This window comes from Astatotilapia calliptera, chromosome 17 (genome assembly GCF_964374335.1).
Source record: "Astatotilapia calliptera chromosome 17, fAstCal68.1, whole genome shotgun sequence".
Taxonomy (NCBI): Eukaryota; Metazoa; Chordata; class Actinopteri; order Cichliformes; family Cichlidae; genus Astatotilapia; species Astatotilapia calliptera.
In genome coordinates, this window is record NC_137438.1 from 33,999,052 (window position 1) to 34,017,925 (window position 18,874).

The following is an 18,874-nucleotide window of genomic DNA, read 5'->3' on the forward strand; positions in this document are numbered from 1 at the left end:
ATCCACAATGTAACATCACTGTCACTGACAGGTGACATAAATAACACTGATCATCTTATTGTCACACAGAGTTCTAATGGGAAACCCTGTGCAGAAGTATATTGATACATACCACAGTCTAATTAATACTCAGAGTCATGGGCAATCAAGGATCATTCATACATGTGGGGAGTGAAGCCTGGTCCGTGTGGTCCGATTCAACAGACGAGCTGCTGTCGCTCAAATTGCCAAAGTTCATTTTGGTTCTGATAGGAAGATGTCAGAATAAACAGTGCATCAAAGTTTGTTGTGTGTGGGGCTATACAACTGCAGACCGGTCAAGACACCCATGCTGACCCATGTCCACTGCCAAAAAGCTCCAACGATGGAGACGTCAGCAACAGAACTGGAATATGGGGCAATGTAAGGAGATGACCTGGTCTGATGAGTCGTGTCACTTACCTGGGGAAGGCCTGGCGCCAGGATGCACTATGGAGGCAGTGTGATACTTTGGACAATATTGTGCTCGGAAACATTGCATCTTGCCATCCATGTGGATGTTACTTTCACATGTACGACCAACCTTAGCATTGTTGCAGAACATACAATACAATACAGTTTTATTTATATAGCACATTTAAAAACCCAAAGGCACACCAAAGTGCTTCACAGTAATATGGAGAGTCAGCATAAGTCAATAACAGAGTACAAATCGGGCACTAGCACAGACAGGATAGAGGCACTAACAGACCAGAAGAGTTAGATAAATACAAAATCTGCTAAGAAAACAAAAACAGTAGTAAAATCAATAATAAATAATACATTTAATAAAATTTTATAAAATATTTAAAAGTTAAAAATTTAAAAGATTTAAAAGGGTGTTAACTGGTCAGGAAAGCCAAGTTAAATAGATATGCTTTCAATCTTGATTTAAAGGATTGGATAGAGTCCAAGGCTCAAATAGAAGCAGGGAGGCTATTCCAAAGGTTGGGTGCAGCTGAAGCTAAGGCACAATCGACTCTGGTCTTCGGTTTAAACTTAGGTTGGGCCAGGAGTAATTGACCTGATGATCTTAATGCACGACAAGGAGTGTACAGATTGAGGAGGTCAGTGAGGTAGCTGGGCGCAATGTTATTCAAGATTTTAAAAGTGAGTAGCAAGATTTTAAACTCAATGCGATATTTGATTGGTAACCCGTGTAGATCAACAAGAGCCGGAGTAATAGGGTCAAATTTTCTAGTTCCAGTAAGAAGGCGATGTATGTACATGTACACCTTTTCATGGAAACGATATTCCCTGATGGCTGCGGTATCTTTGAGCAGTATAATGTGCTGTGCCACAGAGCAAGAATGGTTTAGGAATGGTTTAAGGTGTTGACTTGGCCTCCAAATTCCACTCCATGCTTCTGTGGGATCCATGGAGACCCCACTTCACAACTTAAAGGACTTAGGAATATGTTACAAACATCTCAGTACTACAGCACACCTTCAGGAGTCTAGTGGCATCCATGCATCGATGGGTCATTATCATACCATATTAGACAGGTGCTCGTGATATCATGCCTGATCAGTGTATGTAAATGATGGGCAAGTTCTGTTGCGAAGCCTCCATCTCTGTGTTTTCTAACCAAATATGACGTGCAAGGGGCAGATCTGACTGAGAAAGTGATGACAATTGCTAACAGGTAACTTGTCAATCAAAAGGCAAAACCTGTTTTATTCTCCTTTTTGTAGGTGATCATGATTTCATTTTATTTTATTCAGTAAGACTTGAAACTCACAACTGAAACTTCAATGTTTACTGAAGTCAAAGCAAAGAAAATGTTTTTTTCATAGGCATGTCCTCTGCAAGCACTTCCACATTAGCTTTCCTTTTCAGTCCCAGACATTGTATCTGTCAGAACAAGGCAGAAAGGCCTCCAACCCACCCAGATTCAGCCTCACACCAAGGCCTCGTTCTGCAGCCCACAGAGTTCCACTACCAATGCTTAGAGGTCCTTAGCCCATGCAAAAGCCAGGATATCCATTCAAGTTCCCAGTGTACTGCAAACTAAGTGTTGAGCTTTAGGTTACTTCTTGCTGAAACTACGATATATTCAATTTGCTTTTTAATCTGAATAGAAATCTGCAGTGAAAGCATTTTGCAGTTCACATATGGCTTATCTGAGTCGTGGAAGAAATCCATTAAGGTCCCCCAGCACAAGCACTTGTTTGAGCATGCACACGTACACAAAGCTGATAAGGTAATGTCATTGTCATCTGGCCATCTGACTAAGTAGATTAAAAACACATTTAGGCTGGTTGTGACTCCCCCTCGCTCTTTGGTTTGTCCTCACTACACGCAACCTTCTGTGGCAGTAGATACCATTTCAACACTTGCAGTTGTGTCCTCGATCGTTGACATTCAGATATATTTTTACCTGTTGTAAACCCTGTTCTTTGAATAAATCCTATATTTATGCTATATTATAGGATTGCTAGAATGAAACAGAAAAGCCATAGACAACTTGTTCAATTCCATTTCCTCTGAAAAGCCCCCGTCTTGTTTTGGGAATTTCCACTCTTCCTTAGCTGTGAGAGCGGTTATGGAAAAAGCTGGGAGGATTGGGCTTTTCTAGAGATTCCGTTCAGCATTGTGTCAGGAGAATGTTCGGTGATGAGCTGGAAGCTGCTATAACAAGCTTAAATAAAAAATCTTCCCCAGCTACCTATTCTATATGTCTCGTGTTAATTCTCACTTGAATTGTGATTGCCAGCAATTAAATGCCAAAGGGATAAAAAAAAAACAACTATTAATTAAATAGATATATTATTTATTCATAAGACATATACTACAGGCAGCTAGATTCTGTATGTCTGGGCAGAGAGCAGCTTTCCAGACAGTGGAACAAGAGGACGTTATACCCAGGGGCTGTCAAAGCTGGCAAATCTGTTTGGGGATTTCTCTCTCTGTCTTGCCACAGTGGGTGAGTCCGCTGCATTGTTACATTTCCCTCCTGTATCTCTCTATCTTGTGCATCCATTCTTTTCACTCTCGCATTCATACATACACAAAAACCATGCGCATCTCTCGTCTCTCTTCACTTCCTCTCTCTCTGTATTTACACTGTCTTCATTTTGGTATTCCCAACTATGCACCTGTGGGATTGCAAAGGCCCTGCAATATCTAGACTGATATTGACCCATATTGCACTTTCTGCACCTTTAGAGCTGGAAAATATCAAAGCCCTCTTGGATCTATATTTTGTGCAACAATTTTAAAAAGGGGTAAACTGTAAGTAGGCAGAAAGAAATCCTTTCTGTTAAATCAGCACAAAGACCCAGCACATCCATTTCATCATATATATATGTAACATATATAAACATATAACTACAGTTTATGTTTGTGTGTTCATATGTTTGTATCACTGAGATATACCAATATAAGATTTTTGTCATGAAAAAACAATAAAATAACATAATGAAGATATATTGTAGCTCTTAAATACTTATCTGAGTGTCCTGTCGAAAGCTCGACCAATATATTGGCCGATATTAGCAATTTCCTAATATAGTGATTGCAGTATTTATAAACGATAGCAGATAAATGAAAATTTAAAAAGTAAAGAACAAGGAGAAACACCCTCCAAACATGTTATGAGTGTAGATGTTACATAATTTGTCTACTAAATGACACTCTGCAACTTCCCTAGAATATCACAAACACAACAAAACAAGGACTAAATGGCTGCACAAAATGAAGGTTTGGGAAGTCATATATCGGTACCAGTCCTGCCTCAGCTACACTATATGTTCTTGTTAATAACAGATTTCACAGGTCACTTTATACAGTATATCCACTTTGATGTACTTAAATATAATGTAAATAACCTAGATTCTCGGTGCTCTTAGTATTTAATTGTAAGCATGGAGCTTCAAAGATGTGGTCATCTGCAAGCCAGATAGGCTTTGCCTTGAAGAATTTAGGGTTGTTGAAGATTGGCACAAGTTAGGGATTAAAAATCACAATCTATATATACTTCTTCTACGGAACCTGAAACAGAAACATTGTATGTCAGGCCAGAAGTTAACTTTAATCAGTAACTGCATACAAAAATGTTGGCAGAGTTAAGGACACAAAGAGACAACACTTCAAAAAGGGACCAGACGGAGACCCAGCCTCAGTATGGGGCCAAGTTCCTTTGGCTGTGCTGTGTCCAGGAAGTTGGTTGGGAAACTTTGCTCTGTCATCTGGTGTCCAGTAGTAAAGTTTCTGTTCTCATTTCAGACTTCTCCTTTTGGCAGCGTTATCAACTTGGATACACACAGATAATAGTCTCGAGCATCCTCATCTACTTCTGAGGCAGAGGCCCTTACAGATAAGAAAAAAAAAACCCAAAAACCTGTGCTGTGTGACTGTGTGTGTATGTGAGCCACAAAAGGTTGCAAGGATGCAGTCAGGCAGATGTTCTCGGAGTTGCCTGGCAACCCCGTAGCCACAAAGAAGAGGGAAGTGTGGTGCTGGTTATGACGCTTTATGTAACCACAGGGATGAGTGTTTGAGGATAAAGAATGAAAGAATTCATTCCCACAACTTCTCCTTATAGTACCTCGGAAAATACTGCTAAGAAACTTAGTTTGTTAAAAAATGCTGAATTGTATGCTTTGTGCCTGCATTTGCCATTTACTGAAGCAGTGCTAACCAAAAACTATAATAGATCTTGCTTTATACACTCACTGTTTCCACAAATGATATAACTTCACATCCTCTATATGGGTAAACTATCCTTTACTATTATTGATGTTTTCTATTCTGTAGGTCAGGACCAACTGTGCACTGCAGGACGACACGCAGCGAAGCCACAAGAACCTCCGGTGAACCTGTGGTCGGGAGATTCTTCTCTCCCCCACCTACCTGCATCAAGAGCCCGAAACTTAGGGTAAACACAGCCTCTGGATAATCTGAGCTACATTTCCAGGAAGCTGTGTGAAAGATTACAACTATGGGGTAGAAGAGAAAGACAAAAGTGTGGGAATATTAGCAGGATGAGCGAAAAGTGAGAGAATGGGAAGAGATGGTGGGCAGCAGCAGCATGCTCCAATTCCTTCACTCACTTTTACCTCTGCAGATGGACACCTGTGATGTACTGAAATTAGCATAGCTCCTTATATCTAAATAGTGAGTGATTGAGCAGAAATAAAAAGATATTAAGCGTGTTGCACTATGAGATATTTATGTTCTGTATGGTAGTACTTTTTTTGTTGTTGAAAAAATACAACCTAAGACAGGGGTGTCGAACTCCAGGCCTCGAGGGCCGGTGTCCCTGCAGGTTTTAGATCTCACCCTGGGTCATCACACCTGAATCAAAAGAGTTCATTACCAGGCCTCTGGAGAACTGCAAGACATGTTGAGGAGGTCATTTAGCCGTTTAAATCAGCTGTGTTGGATCAAGGACACATCTAAAACCTGCAGGACACCGGCCCTCGAGGCCTGGAGTTCAACACCTGTGACCTAAGACAACCTGTGTATAAATATTTAATCTGTTAAAAATGTTTTTCTGACTCGCCTATTCTTAATGCGGCTGTCCACACAGACGGCTTAATTTTGCAGCCATTTATTTTTTAAAACCAATCTCGATTTCTCAGATTTTTCTGATTCGAATAAACAGAGCTCACCAATCAGATCACTGCATTTGGTAACAACTGCCCAGTAGCTCAAAACGTGCATCTGTCCTGAATAGACAAATAGCAAAATAATACCACATAAACTCCGATGGACAGCTAGATGATCCTCCAGGGTTAATTGTCTCTATTAAATTATTTCTCTGTCTCCTCAGATGTGGTCCAGAACAAGAGCTCAAACTAGCCTGCTAACTGAAATATGTGGAGTCTGGGGCAAACCATGAAATTCTCCGTGCTGCTGCCTTCTCCTAAGAATTGCATGAACCCAGAATCTCCCTTTCTTCCTCATCTTGTTTAGAAACATCAGGACCAGCTCATCTTCATTTGATGTCTGCATTTTTTTTGTTTGTTTGTTTGTTTGTTTGTTTGTTTTTTACACAACAACTTTGGATCTGAATAAGATTTTTTCACAACATGCTCAACTTCCAATGGCCTTAAACACACAAGCTCTGTGTCATGATTGGAATGTCATGAGCGCAAATGGAATAATTACAAAAAATTATTCAAGTCAGTTAAGAAAAGCTATCTGATGAAAGTAAGTTGTAAAAAGTAATCGAGGAATAATAATAATAATAATAATAATAATAATAATAATAATAATAATAATCCATCCATCCATCGTCATCCGCTTTATCCGGGGCCGGGTCGCGGGGGCAGCAGCCTAAGCAAAGAGGCCCAGACCTCCCTCTCCCCAGCCACCTCCTCGAGCTTATCCGGGGGAACACCAAGGCATTCCCAGGCCAGCCGAGAGATATAATCTCTCCAGCGTGTCCTGGGTCTGCCCCGGGGCCTCCTCCCGGTGGGACATGCCTGGAACACCTCACCCAGGAGGCGCCCAGGGGGCATCCTTGTCAGATGCCCGAACCACCTCAGCTGGCTCCTTTCGATGTGGAGCAGCAGCTGCTCTACTCTGAGCCCCTCCCGGATGGCCGAACTTCTCACCCTATCTCTAAGGGAGAGGCCAGCCACCCTTCGGAGGAAGCTCATTTCTGCCGCTTGTATCCGCGATCTCGTTCTTTCGGTCACTACCTACAACTCGTGGCCATAGGTGAGGGTAGGGACGTAGATCGACCGGTAAATTGAGAGTTTCGCTTTTACACTCAGCTCCCTCTTCACCACGACGGACCGGTGCAGCGTCTGCATTACTGCAGCTGCAGCCCCAATCCGTCTGTCGATCTCCGGCTCCCTTCTCCCATCACTCGCGAACAAGACCCCGAGATACTTGAACTCCTCCACTTGGGGCAGGAACTCATCCCCCACCCGAAGTGGGCACTCCACCCTTTTCCGGCTGAGAACCATGGCCTCAGATTTGGAGGTGCTGATCCACATTCCCGCTGCTTCACACTCGGCTGCGAACCGTTCCAGTGCGAGCTGGAGGCCCTCACCCGATGAAGCCAACAGAACCACATCATCTGAAAAAATCAGAGATGAAATTCTGAGGCCACCAAAGCGAAAGCCCTCCGCCACTTGGCTGCGCCTAGAAATCCTGTCCATAAAAATTATGAACAGAACCGGAGACAAAGGGCAGCCCTGGCGGAGCCCATCACCCACCGGGAACGAGTCCGACTTTTTGCCGGCAATGCGAACCAAGCTCTTGCAACGGTTGTATAGGGATCGAATGGCCCGTAGCAATGGGCCAGACACCCCATATTCCCGCAACACCTCCCACAGGACACCCCGAGGGACACGGTCGAATGCCTTCTCCAAGTCCACAAAACACATGTAGACTGGTTGGGCAAACTCCCATGCACCCTCAAGTATCCTGGAGAGGATAAAGAGCTGGTCCAGTGTTCCGCGACCAGGACGAAAACCGCATTGTTCCTCCTGTATCCGAGGTTCGACTAGCGGACGAACTCTATAATAATAATAATAATAATAATAATAATAATAATAATAATAAAAATTACCCCTTTTCTTAGTTTTTACTATTTTCCATGAGCTTAAATGTAGCATACCAGTCAAAAACTTACATAAAAGATGTCATGTTCTGGACTATATTATACAGTTGTGGACTATGCCTTTTTGTAGCATTGGTTTTAGCATTTTAGCTGTTGCTGTCATGTTTTGTTTTTTTAGAACAAGACAAGACAGTGTTTGGACTAGAGGATAGAGTGCTAAGTTATCAGCTAATACTGTCATCGTTCTGCGTCGTTAGACCCAGCGTTTTATGTTTCAGGTTAATTCTTGTTTTTAGGGTTTTGTATTTAATGTTTTCTATACCTACCTGTGTCCTCACCCAGTGCTCTGTTCATGTCTCTGAGTTTGTGTTTGTGAATTTCCTGTTTTACTTTGAAGGTCTGTGTCTCTCGTGTCTAGTTAGGTTCAGCTGTGCGTCCCTCCTATGTGTCTATTCCTGATTACCTTGTGTATTTATAGTGTGTGTCTACCTCTGCTCGTCGTCGGTTCATCTGTGTATCTCCGTGTCTCTCTGCCCAACATCCTCAGTCTGTCTTTTTCCCCGTATACTGTGGTTTCAGGTTTGGTTTCTAGTTTTCTCAATTTTGTGTATTTCTAAGTTACGTTCTCGCCATCCCCGCTTCTGTTTCTCATCATTCACTGTAAATAAAACTCACTCGCATCACTGCCTTGGTCTGAGTCTTGGGTCCTTCTTTAGACCACACGACTGCTGCCACAGCCATGACAAAAACTGGTGAACTTGGTTTGCAAGGCATATCCAAATGAACCTAACTAACTAACATATCAATTACTTTTGGAATATTACCTTCATTAAAACTGATGCACAGACTTCTTGGGCAGGCTGTTCCCACATAGGAAGTCATATGATTTCTCTGGTAACTGCAATGACACTAAAACCAGAATTGGTATTTCAAAAATCATGTAGGTCTATTAAATTAAAACCCTATCATCATATTTCATCATGTCACAAAGATTAAAACAATAGTCATGTTCTTCTTAATTTTTTTTTTCTACAATAATTAAACTATTCAGACATTGTTTAGTAGGAAATTCTAATGAAAGCAGAAGACAAAAAGGACAAAGAGGAAGGACATTCATTTTCTCCAGGTGCAGAAGTGGATCAGTGAAGTACCACACACACTAGTGCAGCTGACTGAGAGCGCACAATAGACTCAACACATTTCTATTTGTTTTACAATTTTCGAGAAGGGCCTGCTTTAAAATAGCTGCACAACCTGATGAATAATAATAATAATAATAATGATAATAATAATAATAATAATAATAAATGTTAAATAATAAATGAATGACCTATATTTGGTTTCAGAGAGGTTTCATGAGGGGTACTTCCCAAAGTCTGACCTGTATATGCTCATCCACTCAGCGTCCTCCTCAGTCAAGTTGTTCACCACAGTTTCTACACAAGCACTAAACTGCCTTGAATCCAATAATTAAAGTAGTTTGTAAATCTGTTGATTCACAGGTTTCACCTCAATATTGTATGTTGTATAGCAATAAAATATGCTCTAGCTGGGTGTGGGTGGTCATCTTCAATTGTTTATACACGCAGAAGCAGATTTTTTCTTGCCAAAACATTAGGAGAATTAATGCTGAACTAAGCTGAAGGTTTAGAGCAAGTTGTTCAATAATCAGAAGGTTGTTTAATCCCTGGCTTCGCTAGACTGCATCTCCTGAATGTCCTTGAGCAATACAGAAACCCCCAAATTCTGTGTAAAGTAGTCGAGCCTAGAGCTGTGAATGTTACGGTTCTGGGTCAGTGTTGACCCAGCATTTTGAGTTTCTTATATTTTGGTTTATTTTTGCATTATGGATTGTTTTCTGATGTTCTGGTGCTTTTGTTTATTATTATTATCATTATAGATCTGTTTCTGTTATTCTTGGTGAGGGATCAGTTCTTAGGTTTTGGGTTCTCATGTGTATTGCAGTTTCTGTTCAGTGTCTAGTCTGTCTCTCAGTGTCGTGTCTGCATCTTTGTTTAGTGGTTTCCTGTCTTATTGTGAAAGCCTTTGTCTTATGTTAGTGTGTGCAGCTTAGCTCCCCCGTCTCGTTAGCCCTGATCTCCCCCAGCTGTGTCTCCCTTCTGTTACCCATTCCCTGATTACCACCCTGTGTATATTAGCCCTGTATTGTCCTCAACCCAGTGTTGCTTTGTACCCTCAGATCCTGCCTGTGTGTTCCTTCTTGGTTTCATGGTTTGGTTTGGTTTGGTGCGGTGCGGTGCGGGCAATAAAAGCTGTGGTTTTCAGTTACATTTCGTCTCGGAGTCCTGCATTTGGATCCACATTTCCACCTGCCCGCACACAGAGCCCTGACAGTGAAAGAGTCAGATGGTTCTTCAGGATTGCATGTCAACTGAAAAATGACCTAAAAAAGGAATGATAGTTAGGCACAAGGCAGCACTGATACTCCTCAGTGTCTGCTAGTGATTCTATGTGATGGACATTATTTCCTAACAACTTAGCCGTAACTTCTTTAGGTGGTGATGGCTAAAAAAGGCATAAATATCCACGACTTTCATCAGCCAGGGTGAAATAAAATATGAGCAGCAGTGGATCTTTTTTAAAAAGTGTTTGTTTGTTTGTTTGTTTGTTTGTTTGTTTGTTTGTTTTTCAGGCAAAACCTTTAAAGTTGCAAGATCCACATCATGCCCAGCGAGCATGCTGAAAATAACTTGTGAATTTTAGCCACCAAAACGAATAGATTCTAATGCTATATGTGTAGAATATTTCAATATGATATTGTACGGCAGGGGTCCACCATCCCAGTCCACGAGGGCCGGTGTCCCTGCAGGTTTTAGATCTCACCCTGGGTCAACACACCTGAATCACATGATTAGTTCATTATCAGGCCTCTGGAGAACTTCAAGACATTTTGAGGAGGTCTTTTATCCATTTAAATCAACTGTGCTGGATCAAGGACACATCTAAAACCTGCAGGACACCGGCCCTCGTGGACTGGGATTGGGGACCCCTGTTGTACGGCATATACTGACGGACGGTGTGAAAACAGCAGAGCACATTGCCGGGCTGCAAAGCATAGAAAAAGCTGCACATTTATTATACATGTCACTCTCTGTTTGTTTATGCAGTATTCGGTGAGTGTGTCGATCCAAAAATCTTGATGGCATAGCACAGATGTGTGCTGACATAGCTGGGCTCTCTATCTGAATTCTAAAGTTCAGATAGATTGTAAACACCCCTCCAAAGATAAGTAAATCAGAGCTTTCTGCCATCCTGCGCTCTGAGGACTGGGTGCCAGATAAAGAGGGTTAAAGTGTATTTATCCGAAGGTGAAGGACTAGTGCACTGAATACACAAATGAGAGACAGAGCCAAAAAAAACAGTCATGGGGGAAGGATTTGGGGGTCAAGTGAGTCAAGCTGTGGGTGGGGATTTGGATAATGATAGAAATATAGAAATATAGTAATGGTTGTGTGCAGAATTTAAATGAGTTTGTGCGGCGGTGCAATGCACGGATTGACTCTGAATTATTACCACTATGCTCACTGAGGCTGATAGGCCAATGGGCACTCTGTAATTGAGAGAGACAGAAACAAAGAAAGAAGGGAGAAAACACTAAAAGGTGCAGAAGTATGGCTTTAAATTATATATTATCATTTTTTTAAAGTTAATGAATTGTAACTTACTACTCCTTTGATGGACAGTGTGTAGTCACATTTAATAGCAGAGAATCATGTAGTGTCTCAATGGGCGAGACTTGTACAAAGGCTGCAAACTAAAAGAGATTATTTTAACAGTAACCGAATAAAGCTAATGAAAATATTTAAGCGTGTCATTATCCATCGCTTTTACTTTGCAGCATTTCTTACAGAACTGCCTCTCTCTTTCAGAGAGATGTTGTGTTTTTCCTGTGCATGTGTACGTGTGGTTTAGATCTCTAGCAGAGCAGATGAGTAAGGCTGTGGGCAGAAGCAGGGCACAGGGCCTCCTGTGTCGTAACACCATCACTAGCGCTGCTGCCCTCAGCTACAAACACACTTTCAGAATTCAGACAGCATCCAATACTGTGTCTACTTGTTTACTGTTATCAGTGTAAAGCCTGGTGTATCTAAAAATGAGACATTGTTTAATAAATATACACTTTTTTTTTTTAAAGGTTAGTAGTGTAAGAGTGTCTGCAGACACTCTTACACTACTAACCAAGTGGTGGTAAAACTGTGAAAAGTGCAACAGAGGCCATTCACCTTTAGCATAAAAGCTGCACCTCCTTAAATGTGTTGGTTGCAGATTGTGTTGGTTGTCTAACAATTGTTGTACAATTCCGTTGATAAAATTATCATTCAGTTAAACTTATTATTGCTCTTCTCTTGCTTCTGAGTCAGGAACATGATTCAAAGAGACACCAACTCACGGACTCGTTCTGTGTGGCCCACAGGCTAATACTCAGGGTGCTTTTAGGCTTTAGACTTGTTTCTGTTAGGAGTAAACAGGCGGCTCTGTCTTTTCTCACCTGGATACTTTGTTGGATGCCAGGCTGCTATCAGATAAAGGAAACTCCATAAAACAGCAATGGCACAGAGTCAGCATGACTCCCCTGGAACTGTGCAATCTATTTCTGCCTTTATCTGCATGCTCAAATCCAAGGTGCTGCTTTTCTGTCTTGGTCTCACACGATCTGTCTGTCTGTGTTGTGTTTTCCTTCCTGTTCTTATAGTATTGATTCTGATTTCAGCACACACTGAGTGTTGCTTCCTGGTGTGGCAGCTAGGTGTTTGTTTATCTGTCAGCAAGCCCCCCTGCGGCCCTACTTATGCAATAGAAAAAGACAAAATATCAATGCTTGTAGCTTGTTGACATTATAGTGAGGTGGCACATTGTAACTAGTCTAAATTCTAAAAAGATACAATTGAATTCCCTCTATAAACTGTTGATAAATCATTTTAGTAAAAACATTTGTCATTTAAATTACACTGAATCTAAATGTTAACATTGTAACATTTTGCACTCACTGTAAAAATGCATCTTTTGCAGAAAGCGATCAGTCCAATCCACCCTTCGCCCTGCCTCATGTATAATAAAGCCTTAACACTCTGCTGGGAATTTGCCAGGGAATTCATAATTTTCCAGCTTTCTCTTCCTCCAAGGAGCTTTTACCACAATTCCACACCAGTAATATATGCAGCCAGCGAAGAGATCAAAGTTGCATAGATCATATTTTGGTGTGTTTCATATATACGAGTGCGCGTTAGCTGCTAACAGGCATGTAACTTCAAAAGCACCTGAGGCTTGAGGGCATGGAATACAGGTCCTGATGTCAGATACCTCCACAGTGTGTGCCGCCTTCACATAATGGGTGCATAGCATGAAGGTGAATCACTGAATGTGATGCCTCAAAGCTGTCAGTTTGTGAGTTCTTACCTTAAATAAATACAATTCTGCATAGTACTGTTAGCACACTGTGAGGGGGGGTTGTTGGTTTGTCAGGGTCAAATCTTTGTCATGGGGGGGAGGGCGTGTCTGCACAATGAAAATGTTACTGTATGTTAGATTATATGAAAACTAGGTTCAATCTACTAGTACCCTGTATTTAATGAATATTGTAGGCAATCCATAAAAGATGGATGACAATCAATTGGAGTGTGGGTTTGCATTTTGAAGCACTTGCATTTTAACTTTATGGCAAATGATATCTTTTTTTGGAGCCAAAACTAATTAGGTGAGAGGGTTTGTGCCAAATTATAAGCTAACACTAGCAAGCTTGGTTAACAGTGACTATTTATTTGCAATCCAATTAATTTCACAAGTAAAATGAGCTCATTTCACTGCACAGTCTTCCTGGATGGGTTGGAAGGGCTGTTAGCACAGTTTAACTGCACAGCAAACCATAGCAGGCTCTGCAAGGCAGCAGCACCTCAACTATGGTTGAAAGGATCAGTTTTGGTGATTCAAATGAGCTAAATTGAATCCTAGCACACAGTTAGTGGCTTGAAAAACTTGAAAGGTCTGAGAAGAGAGAAGGGTTTGCTTCAAAACGTCCCCTAGGAGGGATTCAAGTGGTATCCTAGTCAGATGCTCAAACCACCTCATTTGGCTGCTTTCAGCGTGAAGGAGTAGCAGCTCTACTCTGAGCCCCTTGTAGCTGTAATTGTCAGTGTATGCACATTGTTATACAAATGCATGTATGGCTTTACTTTGATTGCCTAAATCAAACTCTTATTACTGCTGATGGTTTAATACCAAGGTCCCATTATGACTCACTGTACCATTACCTGAAACAGAGTTGCACCGCACTCTTTTTATTGATTTGGTGCTCACGTTATAGCTCTACGTGCCTTGTTTGGTTAATAATAAAGTGAGCTGACCAGTCACTGAGAAATTGTGGCAATCATTTAAGGCGTGCTGTTGAGACATGCAGCAGACTGATTCAAGAGACCGAGCCAAAGGGCTTTTAAAGGTTATGCCATCATTTGTGACAGCCGGAGAAGAAAAAGAATATCCACAGGGACTCAGCTCTGTCTGACAGGCCAGAGATGATGAAGGGAGATAGAGAGACACAAAGAAAGCGAGGTGACTGTGTTGGAGTGAAATAAGGTCTAATAAAGGCATTGATTGCGAGCATAAAAGGACTTGTTTATTGTTTTGTTTTTTATCTCTTGGAATAAAGGTTGGACTGTCAACAGTGTCTGAACAAGTGAGTTTAAGTCCAGAGGGGAAAAATGTTATGCTTTAAATAAATAATAAAAAAATAACACAAACACCCGAGATATAAATCGAAAGCTTGCTCTCCAAACAACACTGTAGTGGAGCTTGTTGGACACAATCTCTTTCCCTCTCCCTCCGAGGGATGGGCAATGGCGAGAACAGAACACGATTGCTCTGTTTGGATTAAATGTACACTACAGGAAGCGATAAATTATATCCATGGGAACACAGCCGCTGTTTCTTTCCCACTGTACACTTCTCAAACTGCCAGCTTGTCTTTCTGTCACTCACCTAATCTCTAATACATCAATGATCCACCGAGAAACTGCTATCATTCCTGGTTTTACCTTGTCTAGTAGGCGCAGCAGTGAGTACGTGAAGCGTAAAACACTGCAGTGCATGCTCTGGCTGCAGAAGACATCTGACAGTCAAGGTTAAAGGGCCGCAAATCAAACCACGAGGGCACACAGGCGCAGAGTCAGAAGCCCAGGCAAACCTGATATCCAGCTGCCCTGACATTTGGAAGGCTTTTTGATGTGGGATGCGGAGCTGAGCCATGTTTGTTGTTTTTCTGCCTCTGCATTGCTGCAAATCTGTCCATTGGGCTCTTTCTCTTACTGCCTCTCACTGCTCGTCTCTCTTCACTTTGTCATCATTTTCTCTCTCTGCCTTTTTCTTGTTTTACTTACCCTTCTTATCCTTGCTTTTCATATGCCTCGCAATGCTTGAAATGCTCTGTGTTGCAGTTGCATGCATGTGCATATCTCTTAAATGCAGGGCTCTTTGCAGTGAATGGAGCAGCAGTTCACAAGCCCCCCTCCCAAACCACCACCATCACCTCACTGTCAGACTGTTATCAGAGTAAAGCCTGGTGTGTCTCCCACTGTGCCAGAAGGCGCAGACCTTTCCACCACCAGCTTTCATCTGTGCCTTAATGCAACAGCACTGAAAGCAGATATCCACACACCGAGACGCACACATGCACACACATATCATTTGCCAGGGTTCTTTGACTGTGTCACCCTAATTGCGCATCCCTACTCTCTCCTACTTATAACCTTGGTTTCCTGTTTGATGCTCAAAATGTTGTCAAGAAAACGAATGAACAGCAAATCTGAATGAATATTGACATTTAAGTAATCTTCTATTGTATTAACGAGTCCTGAGTCAGGTGATATTTGCTCAGAAAGCTGGAAAATATATACAGTATGGTGCAAAAGTGTTGTGGCACGCCTCGTTTCTTTATATTTTATTAAGAAAACAAGACTGATTGTGTTCCACTATGTGTGTTTTTTCTAGGTATGCTTTTGCTACATTGGCATAGTGTTTAGGATCATTGTCATGCTGAAAAAGGAAGCTGTTGCCATTCAGATGTTTTACAGATGGTTTTGCATGGTGGGTCAAAATCTGACGGCTTTTCTGTGTTCATAATTTTTTGCCCTACCTCAGTCTTTTTTTTTTCCTTTCCTTAGAAATTACTCTTGACAGTCACCCTTCCAGTGAGACCATTTCTGCTGAGGCAAACAGTAGATGGATCAACTGAAGGGCCAGATGCATGTTTCAGGTCCAGTGTCAGGTCTTTGGTGGATTTTTTTGTTAAAACCATGACTTTCAGATGCTGTTCATCTGCTGAATATGTTATTTTAGGTTCTGATGTTTCTCCTTTTGTCTTCCACTTGTCCAGTTTCCTCAACTTTTTTTAAGGGCACACTGCACTCCATGCTGCCAGTAAGTGTCTGAAGAAGACATTTTTAAGGGTTTTTTAGAATAGAATAGAATAGATCTTTATTGTCACTGTTACAAAAAAAGTGAAACACAGTTTGGCATCTCTCCGTTGGCAGCATGTAGATTTTTATATTCACATTCTTTTAGGATAAGAGAAGAAGATAAAATAGACTTAAGTTTAAGAGGTACCTACACAGTTAGTGAAGTGCCCGTTGCCCGCTCTGCCGCCCTCACCACCCATTGCTGTTTTCTCTTGTCCTCCACAGTACAGCAGTTGAACCAGAGTGTACAGCAGTAGGTTAGAAGGCTCTCGATGGTGGATCGGTAGAAGTTAATTTCTACTTCCTCTCCATCAATGTAGAGGGTGGAGTGCTCAGATTGCTTTGTTCTCCTGAATTCAATTACCATCTCCTTGGTCTTGGCTGTGTTCAGATGTAGGTTGTTGTTGTCACACCATCACTTCAGATTACTGTTGTTGTCGATCAGTCCTATGATGGTAATGTTGTCAGCAAATTTTATAATGGTGTTACTGGTGTGAATTGGAGAACAATCATGGGTAAAACGTGAGTATAAGAGTGGACTGAGGACACACCCCTGTGGAACGCCTGTGTTCAGATTGAGGGTGGAGGAGGTGTTCTCTCCCATCCTGACTTTCTGGGGTCTATCACTCAGGAAGTCTAATATCCAGGTGCACAATGAGCTGCTGAGTGCTAAGTGGCTTATGTGTTTTAACCAGTTTGTGGAGTTGAACTGTGTTAAAGATAGAGCTGAAGTCCACAAACAGCATTCTCACATAAGTGTTACTATTGTCCAGATGTGTGAGGGTTGTGTGAAGAGCTGTTATTATGACATCCTCTGCTGGCCTGTTTGCCTTGTATGCAAACAGGTATGGATCAAGGCCTGCAGGAAGGACAGCTTTGATGTGTAACATGATAAGTTTCTCAAAGCATTTGGCTATTATGGGTGTTAAAGCAGTGTTAGCTGTTTTCTGCTATATGTACAGCACTGGCTGAGTTAGGTGCCTCTTGTACGCTTGAATGATTCATGGATTCGTTTCAAGTCACTTAACACACAAAAATAATAGTTTTTTTAAAAAGACTTTCCAGTCCTTTCAAACCAATTGCTGGACTGAATATGAGTGAAAAATTAGCAAACATCCAAGGCAAAACTTTTAAAAGACCTTCAGAAAGCCTGGAGAACTATTGCTAGAGAATACTTTATAATAATGCATGAAAGTCTGAGTCTCTGAAAGCAAAACATGAAGAAATGAGGGGAATAAAGAGGAGATTCTTCATTTCACAGTGTGGATTATACAAAGAAAACTCTTTTATGATGCAGAAATAATGGTGATCATACATTGTTGATTTTGTTTTATAGTTTTAGTGGTTTCCCCCTTATTTAACATAAAATGGTACAGCAAAATGAGAACAAAGCAAAAAATCCACATGTGTGTAACATGTGCAAAATTCTGCATGAATTAAAAGCAAGATAAGAGCATGCTTTATGCTGTGTTAATTTCATTATCTCCATGGACCTGTAAATGATGACTTATGCATACAGCATGTGCCTGATAATGCTTCCCAAAGGCATTAAATCTTTGCTGTATCATGTCCTGCTGTCATTTGTAATTCTGTTGACTTATCTTTCCAGATCAGTCTTCCTGCTTCTGGTTTTGGTGATGAGTCCAAAGCCGCTCTGTAATACTGACTCATGCTCACCAGAGGTGGGACCAAGTCATTGTTTTGCAAGTCTCAAGTAAGTCTCAAGTCTTTATCCTCAAGTCTCAAGTCAAGTCTCAAGTAATGTCAGGCAAGTCAGAGTCGAGTCTCAAGTCACTGGTGTAAAAGTCCGAGTCAAGTCACAAGTCTGAAACTTTGAATTTCAAGTCCTTTCGAGTCTTTAAAAAAAACCCGAAAAAAAGCATGTTGCAGTTATGCTAAATGTAAATATTAGACCATGTAATTTTAAAATCTGTGTTTTTCTCAACACATGACAAAATAGTGAACTTAGAAAATATACACAAATTGTGAAATTGCACCTCTTTAAAATGCAGCTCAATTAAACTTAGCTCCAAGAATAATTTTCACCGACAGTTCTGAGATAAGCTGCATGTTATTCTTGGATGCGGTTGTAGGACCGGCTTTAAAATCGCATGACAAAAATATCATACACATTAAAAAAAACTGTATCACCAACGTAGCCTGGACAACATTTGCTAGTTAGATGAAGTCAGCTATCTCATCTTAGCATATTTATATGCATATTTATAATTATACGGTTCTTGGAGTGAGTGCATACACTCATGAAGTTTAGTAACTTCAGGTCACTGCAACAAGCCCAGGCACAGTTTACCGACGGATGGGTGCAGGACCTTGAAATGCACCGTGTAGAACGAAAGACCATCGTACGTATCATAAGTTTACCAGTCTCACAAATTGTCGTCATAAATACACATTCCTTAACCGTTTATTAATAGGACCTTTGAGCTCAACGGTAATTAATTAGTAGTGGAAATAATTTCTGGTAGCGTTACAGAAATGTAGCAGTGACAACAATATTGTATGCTGTAATCACCGCACGGATAGGAGGCGGCTGGCTTGACCGCGGCTCACAAATGACGGCTCACTTTACCGCAGTCTGTAATCGCACTGGGCAATTAGTGATACAAAAAACCTGTTTTATCCTGTGAATAAAAGTATATGTTTTTGTCAATGTACCATAATAACAGAAGCGAAACGCAATATTGTGTCAGGACAATTCACTATTTATGCACAATAAATAAAGGAGCATAGCGCGACAATTTCTGTTCAGCGCCAGACTTGCTTGTACCCTATATCACTAATTATGTTATGAAAATGACGTATTAACTACTAAAAAACACTGACCTTCGTGTAAATGCTTGGAGCAGAC

At 41.2% G+C, this 18,874-nt stretch overlaps 1 long non-coding RNA gene across 1 annotated transcript; it reads left to right on the top strand.

Moving 5' to 3' along the window:
* Positions 1–997: 997 nt before the first annotated feature.
* Positions 998–8,224, top strand: LOC145421510 (uncharacterized). The gene is made up of 2 exons (XR_013902889.1): positions 998–4,897; positions 5,795–8,224. It is a non-coding gene; the product is annotated as an uncharacterized LOC145421510 (long non-coding RNA).
* The last annotated feature ends 10,650 nt before the right edge of the window (positions 8,225–18,874 follow it).